The sequence below is a fragment of the Arachis ipaensis genome, chromosome B5 (genome assembly GCF_059453495.1).
Source record: "Arachis ipaensis isolate K30076 ecotype BB chromosome B5, ASM5945349v1, whole genome shotgun sequence".
NCBI classification, from domain to species: Eukaryota; Viridiplantae; Streptophyta; class Magnoliopsida; order Fabales; family Fabaceae; genus Arachis; species Arachis ipaensis.
The window spans coordinates 94,326,256-94,335,450 of NC_142440.1; the positions used below are offsets into that span (position 1 = coordinate 94,326,256).

At 38.2% G+C, this 9,195-nt stretch overlaps 2 non-coding genes across 2 annotated transcripts; both read right to left on the minus strand.

Annotated features, from left to right (window-relative positions):
• Positions 1-591: 591 nt before the first annotated feature.
• On the minus strand, positions 592-699 carry LOC148565027 (small nucleolar RNA R71). Its single transcript, XR_015885393.1, has one exon. It is a non-coding gene; the product is annotated as a small nucleolar RNA R71 (small nucleolar RNA).
• Positions 700-8,708: 8,009 nt separating this feature from the next.
• LOC148565028 (small nucleolar RNA R71) lies at positions 8,709-8,816 on the minus strand. The gene has a single exon (XR_015885394.1). It is a non-coding gene; the product is annotated as a small nucleolar RNA R71 (small nucleolar RNA).
• Positions 8,817-9,195: the final 379 nt, after the last annotated feature.

Sequence of the window (9,195 nt, forward strand, 5' to 3'; positions counted from 1 at the left end):
AAAGAGAAAAAGAGGATCTCTATTATTATTATTTTTCTGTGCCCTCTTCTTTGTCATATGAGCAGGAGCAAGGACAAGAATATTCTTGTTGAAGCTGATCCAGAACCTGAAAGGACTCTGAAGAGGAAACTAAGAAAAGCTAAATTACAACTATCCAGCAAGCACCTGTCAGAAATTTTCGAACAGGAAGAGGAGATGGCAGCTGAAAATAATAATAATGCAAGGAGGATGCTTGGTGACTTTACTGCACCTAATTCCAATTTACATGGAAGAAGCATCTCCATTCCTGCCATTGGAGCAAACAACTTTGAGTTGAAACCTCAATTAGTTTCTCTGATGCAGCAGAACTGCAAGTTTCATGGACTTCCATCGGAAGATCCTTTTCAGTTCTTAACTGAATTCTTGCAGATATGTGATACTGTTAAGACTAATGGAGTAGATCCTGAAGTCTACAGGCTCATGCTTTTCCCTTTTGCTGTAAGAGACAGAGCTAGAATCTGGTTGGACTCTCAACCCAGAGACAGCCTGAACTCTTGGGATAAGCTGGTCACGGATTTCTTAGCCAAGTTCTTTCTTCCTCAAAAGCTGAGCAAGCTTAGAGTGGATGTTCAAACCTTCAGACAGAAAGAAGGTGAATCCCTCTATGAAGCTTGGGAGAGATACAAAGGACTGACCAAAAAGTGTCCTTCTGACATGCTTTCAGAATGGACCATCCTGGATATATTCTATGATGGTCTGTCTGAGCTATCAAAGATGTCACTGGATACTTCTGCAGGTGGATCCATTCACCTAAAGAAAACGCCTGCAGAAGCTCAAGAACTCATTGACATGGTTGCTAATAACCAGTTCATGTACACTTCTGAGAGGAATCCTGTGAGTAATGGGACGCCTATGAAGAAAGGAGTTCTGGAAGTTGATACTCTGAATGCCATATTGGCTCAGAACAAAATATTGACTCAGCAAGTCAATATGATTTCTCAGAGTCTGAATGGAATGCGAGCTGCATCCAACAGTACTCAAGAGGCATCTTCTGAAGAAGAAGCTTATGATCCTGAGAACCCTGCAATAGCAGAGGTGAATTACTTAGGTGAACCTTATGAAAACACCTATAACTCATCATGGAGAAATCATCCAAATTTCTCATGGAAGGATTAAAAGCCTCAACAAGGCTTTAATAATGGTGGAAGAAACAGGTTTAACAATAATAAACCTTTTCCATCATCCACTCAGCAACAGACAGAGAACTCTGAACAAAATACTTCTAATTTAGCAAACTTAGTCTCTGATCTATCCAAGGCCACTGTAAGTTTCATGAATGAAACAAGGTCTTCCATTAGAAATCTGGAAGCACAAGTGGGCCAGCTGAGTAAAAGGATCACTGAAATCCCTCCTAGTACTCTCCCAAGCAATACAGAAGAGAATCCAAAAGGAGAGTGCAAGGCCATTGACATAAGCACCATGGCCAAACCTGTGAGGAGAGGAGAGGACGTGAATCCCAAGGAGGAAGACCTCCTGGGATGTCTAGTGATCAATAAGGAGCTTCCCTCTGAGGAACCAAAGGACTCTGAGGCTCATCTAGAGACCATAGAGATTCCATTGAACCTCCTTATGCCCTTCATGAGCTCTAATGAGTACTCCTCTTCTGAAGAGAATGAGGATGTTACTGAAGAGCAAACTGCCAAGTTTCTTGGTGCAATCATGAAGCTGAATGCCAAATTATTTGGCATTGATACTTGGGAAGTTGAACCTCCCTTGTTCATTAATGAACTAAGTGATCTGGATCAACTGACATTGCCTCGGAAGAGACAGGATCCTGGAAAGTTCATAATACCTTGTACCATAGGCACCATGATCTTTAAGGCTCTCTGTGACCTTGGTTCAGGAATAAACCTCATGCCCCTCTCTGTAATAAAGAAACTGGGAATCTATGGGGTGCAAGCTGCTAAAATCTCATTAGAGATGGCAGACAATTCAAGAAAACAGGCTTATGGACAAGTAGAGGACGTGTTAGTAAAGGTTGAAGGCCTTTACATCCCTGCTAATTTCATAGTCCTGGATACTGGAAAGGAAGAGGATGAATCCATCATCCTAGGAAGACCTTTCCTAGCCACAGCAAGAGCTGTGATTGATGTGGACAGAGGAGAATTAGTCCTTCAATTGAATAAGGACAACCTTGTGTTTACAACTCAAGGATCCCTCTCTGCATCCATGGAGAGGAAGCAGAAAAAGCTTCTCTCAAAGCAGAGTCAAAAAAAGCCCCCACAGTCAAACTCTAAGTTTGGTGTTGGGAGGCCACAACCAAACTCTAAGTTTGGTGTTGAACTCCCATATCCAAACTCTAAGTTTGGTGTTGGAGAGTCTCAACAAAGCTTTGCACATCTGTGAGGCTCCATGAGAGCCCACTGTCAAGCTACTGACATTAAAGAAGCGCTTGTTGGGAGGCAACCCAATTTTTATCTAACTATATTTTTCTTAGTTATATGTCTTTATAGGTTCATGATCATGTGGAGTCACAAAATAAATATAAAAATTGAAAACGGAATCAAAAACAGCAGAAGAAAAATCACACCGTGGAGGAAGCATCTGCCTGGCGTTCAACGCCAGAACAGAGCATGGTTCTGGTGCTGAACGCCTAAAATGGGCAACATCCTGGCGCTGAACGCCCAGAACAAGCATGGTTCTGGCGTTCAACGCCAGAAATGGCAACAAATGGGCGTTGAACGCCCAAAATGGGCACCAACCTGGCGCTGAACACCCAGAGTTGTGTGCAAGGGCATTTTGCATGCCTAAATTAGTGCAGGGATGTAAATGCCTTGACACCTCAAGATCTATGGACCCCACAGGATCATCTCAGGATCTGTGAACCCACAGGATCACCTCAGGATCTGTGAATCTCACAGGATTCCCACCCACCTCACCCTCTATCTCTCCATTCATGACCATCCCTTCTGTTTTCCATCCACCACTCACATCCATACACACATCCCTCCATCTCCTCCATATCTTCCTCTTCTTATATTCCTTCTTCTTTTGCTCGAGGGCGAGCAACATTCTAAGTTTGGTGTGGTAAAAGCATAAGCTTTTTTGTTTTTCCATTACCATTGATGGCACCTAAACCTCTAAAAGAGGGGAAGGGAAGACAAAGGCTTCCACCTCCGAGTCATGGGAGATGGAAAGATTCATCTCAAGGGTCTATAGCTCAGTGGTAGAACATGTGGCTGTAAATCAAGAAATCCCTGAGATACCTCAGGGGATGCACTTCCCTCCATATAAATATCAGGAGCAAATCAACACCTCCCTAGGAGAATTAAGTTCCAACATGGGACAATTAAGAGTGAAACATCAAGAGCACTCCATCATCCTTCATGAAATTAGAGAAGATCAAAAAGCAATGAGGGAGGAGCAACAAAGACAAGGAAGAGACATAGAAGAGCTCAAGGAAATCATTGGTTCCTCAAGAAGGAAATGCCACCATCACTAAGGTGGATTCATTCCTTGCTCTTATTTCTTCTGTTTTTCGTTTTCTATGTTATGTGCTTATCTATGTTTGTGTCTTCATTACATGATCATTAGTAGTTAGTAACTATGTCTTAAAAGTTATGAATGTCCTATGAATCCATCACCTCTCTTAAAATAAAAACTGTTTTAATTCAAAAGAACAAGAAGTACATGAGTTTTGAATTTATCCTTGAACTTAGCTTAATTATATTGATGTGGTGACAATGCTTCTTGTTTTCTGAATGTATGCTTGAACAGTGCATATGTCTTTTGAAGTTGTTGTTTAAGAATGTTAAAAATGTTGGCTCTTGAAAGAATGATGACTAGGAGACATGTTATTTGATAATCTGAAAAATCATAAAAATGATTCTTGAAGCAAGAAAAAGCAGCAAAGAACAAAGCTTGCAGAAAAAAAAATAGGCAAAAAAAAATAGAAAGAAAAAGAAAAAGCAAGCAGAAAAAGCCAAAAGCTCTTAAAACCAAGAGGCAAGAGAAAAAAGCCAATAACCCTTAAAACCAAAAGGCAAGGACAAATAAAAAGGATCCCAAGGCTTTGAGCATCAGTGGATAGGAGGGCCTACAGGAATAAAATCCTGGCCTAAGCGGCTAAACCAAGCTGTCCCTAACCATGTGCTTGTGGCGTGTAGGTGTCAAGTGAAAACTTGAGACTGAGCGGTTAAAGTCAAGGTCCAAAGCAAAAAAGAGTGCGCTTAAGAACCCTGGACACCTCTAATTGGGGACTTTAGCAAAGCTGAGTCACAATCTGAAAATGTTCACCCAGTTATGTGTCTGTGGCATTTATGTATCCGGTGGTAATACTGGAAAACAAAGTGCTTAGGGCCACGGCCAAGACTCATAAAGAAGCTATGTTCAAGAATCATCATACTGAACTAGGAGAATCAATAACACTATCTGAACTCTGAGTTCCTATAGAAGCCAATCATTCTGAACTTCAATGGATAAAGCGAGATGCCAAAACTATTCATCAAGAGGCAAAAAGCTACAAGTCCCGCTCATCTGATTGGAGCTATGTTTCATTGATAGTTTGGAATTTATAGTATAGTCTATTCTTTTTATCCTATTTTGATTTTCAGTTGCTTGGGGACAAGCAACAATTTAAGTTTGGTGTTGTGATGAGCGGATAATTTATACGCTTTTTGGCATTGTTTTTAGTATATTTTTAGTAGAATCTAGTTACTTTTAGGGATGTTTTTAATAGATTTTATGTTAAATTCACATTTCTGGACTTTAATATGAGTTTGTGTGTTTTTCTGTGATTTCAGGTATTTTCTGGCTGAAATTGAGGGACTTGAGCAAAAATCAGATTCAGAGGTTGAAGAAGGACTGCTGATGCTGTTGGATTCTGACCTCCCTGCACTCAAAGTGGATTTTCTGGGGCTACAGAACTCGAAATGGCACGCTTCCAATTGCGTTGGAAAGTAGACATCCAGGGCTTTCCAGCAATATATAATATTCCATACTTTGGCCAAGAATAGAGGACGCAAACTGGCGTTCAACGCCAGCTCTCTGCCCAATTCTAGAGTTCAGCGCCAGAAATGGATCAAAAACCAGAGTTGAACGCCAGAAATGGATCCAAACCTGGCGTTCAACTCCACAAATGGCCTCTGCACGTGGAAAGATAAAGCTCAGCCCAAGTACACACCAAGTGGGCCCCGAAAGTGGATTTATGCATCAATTACTTATTTCTGTAAACCCTAGTGACTAGTTTATTATAAATAGGACCTTTTACTATTGTATTAGACATCTTTGGATGCCTGGTTCTTAGATTAGAGGGGCTGGCCATTCGGCCATGCCTGGACCTTTCACTTATGTAATTTTAACGGTAGAGTTTTTACACTCCATAGATTAAGGTGTGGAGCTCTGCTGTTCCTCAAAGATTAATGCAAAGTACTACTGTTTTCTATTCAATTCATCTTATTTCGCTTCTAAGATATTCATTTGTACTTCAATCTGAATGTGATGAACGTGACAATCATCATCATTCCCTATGAACGCGTGCCTGACAACCACTTCCGTTCTACCTTCGACTGAATGAGTATCTCTTAGATCTCCTAATCAGAATCTTCGTGGCGTAAGCTAGAATGATGGCGGCATTCAAGAGAATCCGGAAAGTCTAAACCTTGTCTGTGGTATTCCGAGTAGGATTCAATGAATGAATGACTGTGACGAGCTCCAAACTCGCGATTGCAGGGCATTAGTGACAGACGCAAAAGGATAGTAAATCCTATTCCAGCATGATTGAGAACTGACAGATGAATAGCCGTGCCGTGACAGGGTGCGTTGATCATTTTCACTGAGAGGATAAGATGAAGCCATTGACAAAGGTGATGCCTCCAGACGATTAGCCGTGCCGTGACAGGGCATTGGATCATTTTCCCGAGAGATGACCGAAAGTAGCCGTTGACAATGGTGATGTATCACATAAAGCCAGCCATGGAAAGGAGTAAGACTGAATGGATGAAGATAGCAGGAAAGCAGAGGTTCAGAGGAACGAAAGCATCTCCATTCGCTTATCTGAAATTCTCACCAATGAATTACATAAGTATTTCTATCCCTATTCTATTAATTATTATTCGAAAACACCATTATCAATTTATATCTGCCTAACTGAGATTTGCAAGGTGACCATAGCTTGCTTCATACCAACAATCTCCGTGGGATTCGACTCTTACTCACGTAAGGTATTACTTGGACGACCCAGTGCACTTGCTGGTTAGTTGTGCGAAGTTGTGAACCATGGTATTGGCATCATGTTTTTGGCGCCATTACCAGGGAAAGAAAGAGCGATGAATTTTACATAATTAAAGTGTAATCACAATTTCTGCACACCAAGTTTTTGGCGCCGTTGCCGGGGATTGTTTGAGTTTGGACAACTAACGGTTCATCTTGTTGCTCAGATTAGGTAATTTTCTTTTTGTTTTCTTTCCAAAAAAAAATTTTTCAAAAATCTTTCAAAATTTTCTCCTTTGTTTTCGAAAAAAAAATTTTAAAATAAAAAAAAATGTTTTCAAAAAATATATTTTTCTTCAGAATTTTTAAGAATGAATTCTAGTGTTTCATGAAGCGTGTGAAGCCTGGCTGGCTGTAAAGCCATGTCTAAATTCATTTAGACTGAGGCTTCCAATTTGTTATCAAGAGCAAGCTAGTGGTGCTAATCCACCTGCTGCTGATTCATGATCTACCTGCTACATGCTAAAGCTTGGCTGGCTATTAAGCCATGCCTGACCCTTTGATTGGAGCTTTAGACTAAAGAGCATAAGATTCCTGGAATTCATATTGAAAATTTTGAAATCCTTATTTTTGTTTTTCAAATAATTTTCGAAAAAAAAAATATACAAAAAATTTAGAAAATCATAAAAATCAAAAATATTTTTTGTGTTCTTGTTTGAGTCTTGAGTCATGTTATAAGTTTGGTGCCAATTACATGTGCATCTTACATTTTTTTCGAAAATAATCATGCATTCATAGTGTTCTTCATGATCTTCAAGTTGTTCTTGGTAAGTCTTCTTGTTTGATCTTTGCATTTGCATGTTTTGTGTCTTTTCTTGTTTTTCATATGCATTCTTAAATTCTTAGTGTCTAAGCATTAAAGAATTCTAAGTTTGGTGTCTTGCATGTTTTCCTTGCATTAAAAATTTTTCAAAAATATGTTCTTGGTGTTCATCTTGACATTCATAGTGTTCTTGGTGTTCATATTGACATTCATAGCACTCTTGCATGCATTCATTGTTTTGATCCATAACTCTCATGCATTGCATCATTTTTCTTGTTTTTCTCTCTCATCATAAAAATTCAAAAATCAAAAAAATATCTTTCCCTTTTTCTCTCTTAAAATTTCGAAAATTAAATTTGACTTTTTCAAAAATTTTTAAAATCTAGTTGTTTTTATGAGTCAAATCAAATTTTCAATTTAAAAATCTCATCTTTTTCAAAATCTTTTTCAAAAATCAAATCTTTTTCATTTTTCTTAGTTATTTTCGAAAATTTTAAAAATATTTTTCAAAAATCTTTTTCTTATTTTTATATCAAATTTTCGAAAATAACAATAACAATTAATGTTTTGATTCAAAAAATTTCAAGTTTGTTACTTACTTGTTAAGAAAGATTCAAACTTTAAGTTCTAGAATCATATCTTGTGATTTCTTGTCAATCAAGTCATTAATTGTGATTTTAAAAATCAAATCTTTTTCAAAACTAATTTCAATCATATATTTTCAAAAATATCTTCTTATCTTATCTTTTTCAAAAATTTGATTTCAAAATATCTTTTCTAACTTCTTATCTTCTTATCTTTTCAAAATTGATTTTCAAAATTGTTTCAACTAACTAACTAACTTCTTGTTTGTTTTTCAAAACTACCTAACTAACTCTCTCTCTCTAATTTTCGAAAATATCTCCCTCTTTTTCAAAATTTCTTTTTAATTAACTAATTATTTCAAATTTTAAATCTTAATTTTCGAAAATTACTAACTTTTTTAAAAAACTATTTTCGAAAATCACTAACTCTTTTTCAAAAATTATTTTCGAAATTTTCCCTCTCTCATCTTATTCTATTAATTTATTCATCTACTAACATCTCTCCCTAACTCAAAAAAAAAAAAGAGAAAAAGAGGATCTCTATTATTATTATTTTTCTGTGCCCTCTTCTTTGTCATATGAGCAGGAGCAAGGACAAGAATATTCTTGTTGAAGCTGATCTAGAACCTGAAAGGACTCTGAAGAGGAAACTAAGAAAAGCTAAATTACAACTATCCAGCAAGCACCTGTCAGAAATTTTCGAACAGGAAGAGGAGATGGCAGCTGAAAATAATAATAATGCAAGGAGGATGCTTGGTGACTTTACTGCACCTAATTCCAATTTACATGGAAGAAGCATCTCCATTCCTGCCATTGGAGCAAACAACTTTGAGTTGAAACCTCAATTAGTTTCTCTGATGTAGCAGAACTGCAAGTTTCATGGACTTCCATCGGAAGATCCTTTTCAGTTCTTAACTGAATTCTTGCAGATATGTGATACTGTTAAGACTAATGGAGTAGATCCTGAAGTCTACAGGCTCATGCTTTTCCCTTTTGCTGTAAGAGACAGAGCTAGAATCTGGTTGGACTCTCAACCCAGAGACAGCCTGAACTCTTGGGATAAGCTGGTCACGGATTTCTTAGCCAAGTTCTTTCCTCCTCAAAAGCTGAGCAAGCTTAGAGTGGATGTTCAAACCTTCAGACAGAAAGAAGGTGAATCCCTCTATGAAGCTTGGGAGAGATACAAAGGACTGACCAAAAAGTGTCCTTCTGACATGCTTTCAGAATGGACCATCCTGGATATATTCTATGATGGTCTGTCTGAGCTATCAAAGATGTCACTGGATACTTCTGCAGGTGGATCCATTCACCTAAAGAAAACGCCTGCAGAAGCTCAAGAACTCATTGACATGGTTGCTAATAACCAGTTCATGTACACTTCTGAGAGGAATCCTGTGAGTAATGGGACGCCTATGAAGAAAGGAGTTCTGGAAGTTGATACTCTGAATGCCATATTGGCTCAGAACAAAATATTGACTCAGCAAGTCAATATGATTTCTCAGAGTCTGAATGGAATGCGAGCTGCATCCAATAGTACTCAAGAGGCATCTTCTGAAGAAGAAGCTTATGATCCTGAGAACCCTGCAATAGCAGAGGTGA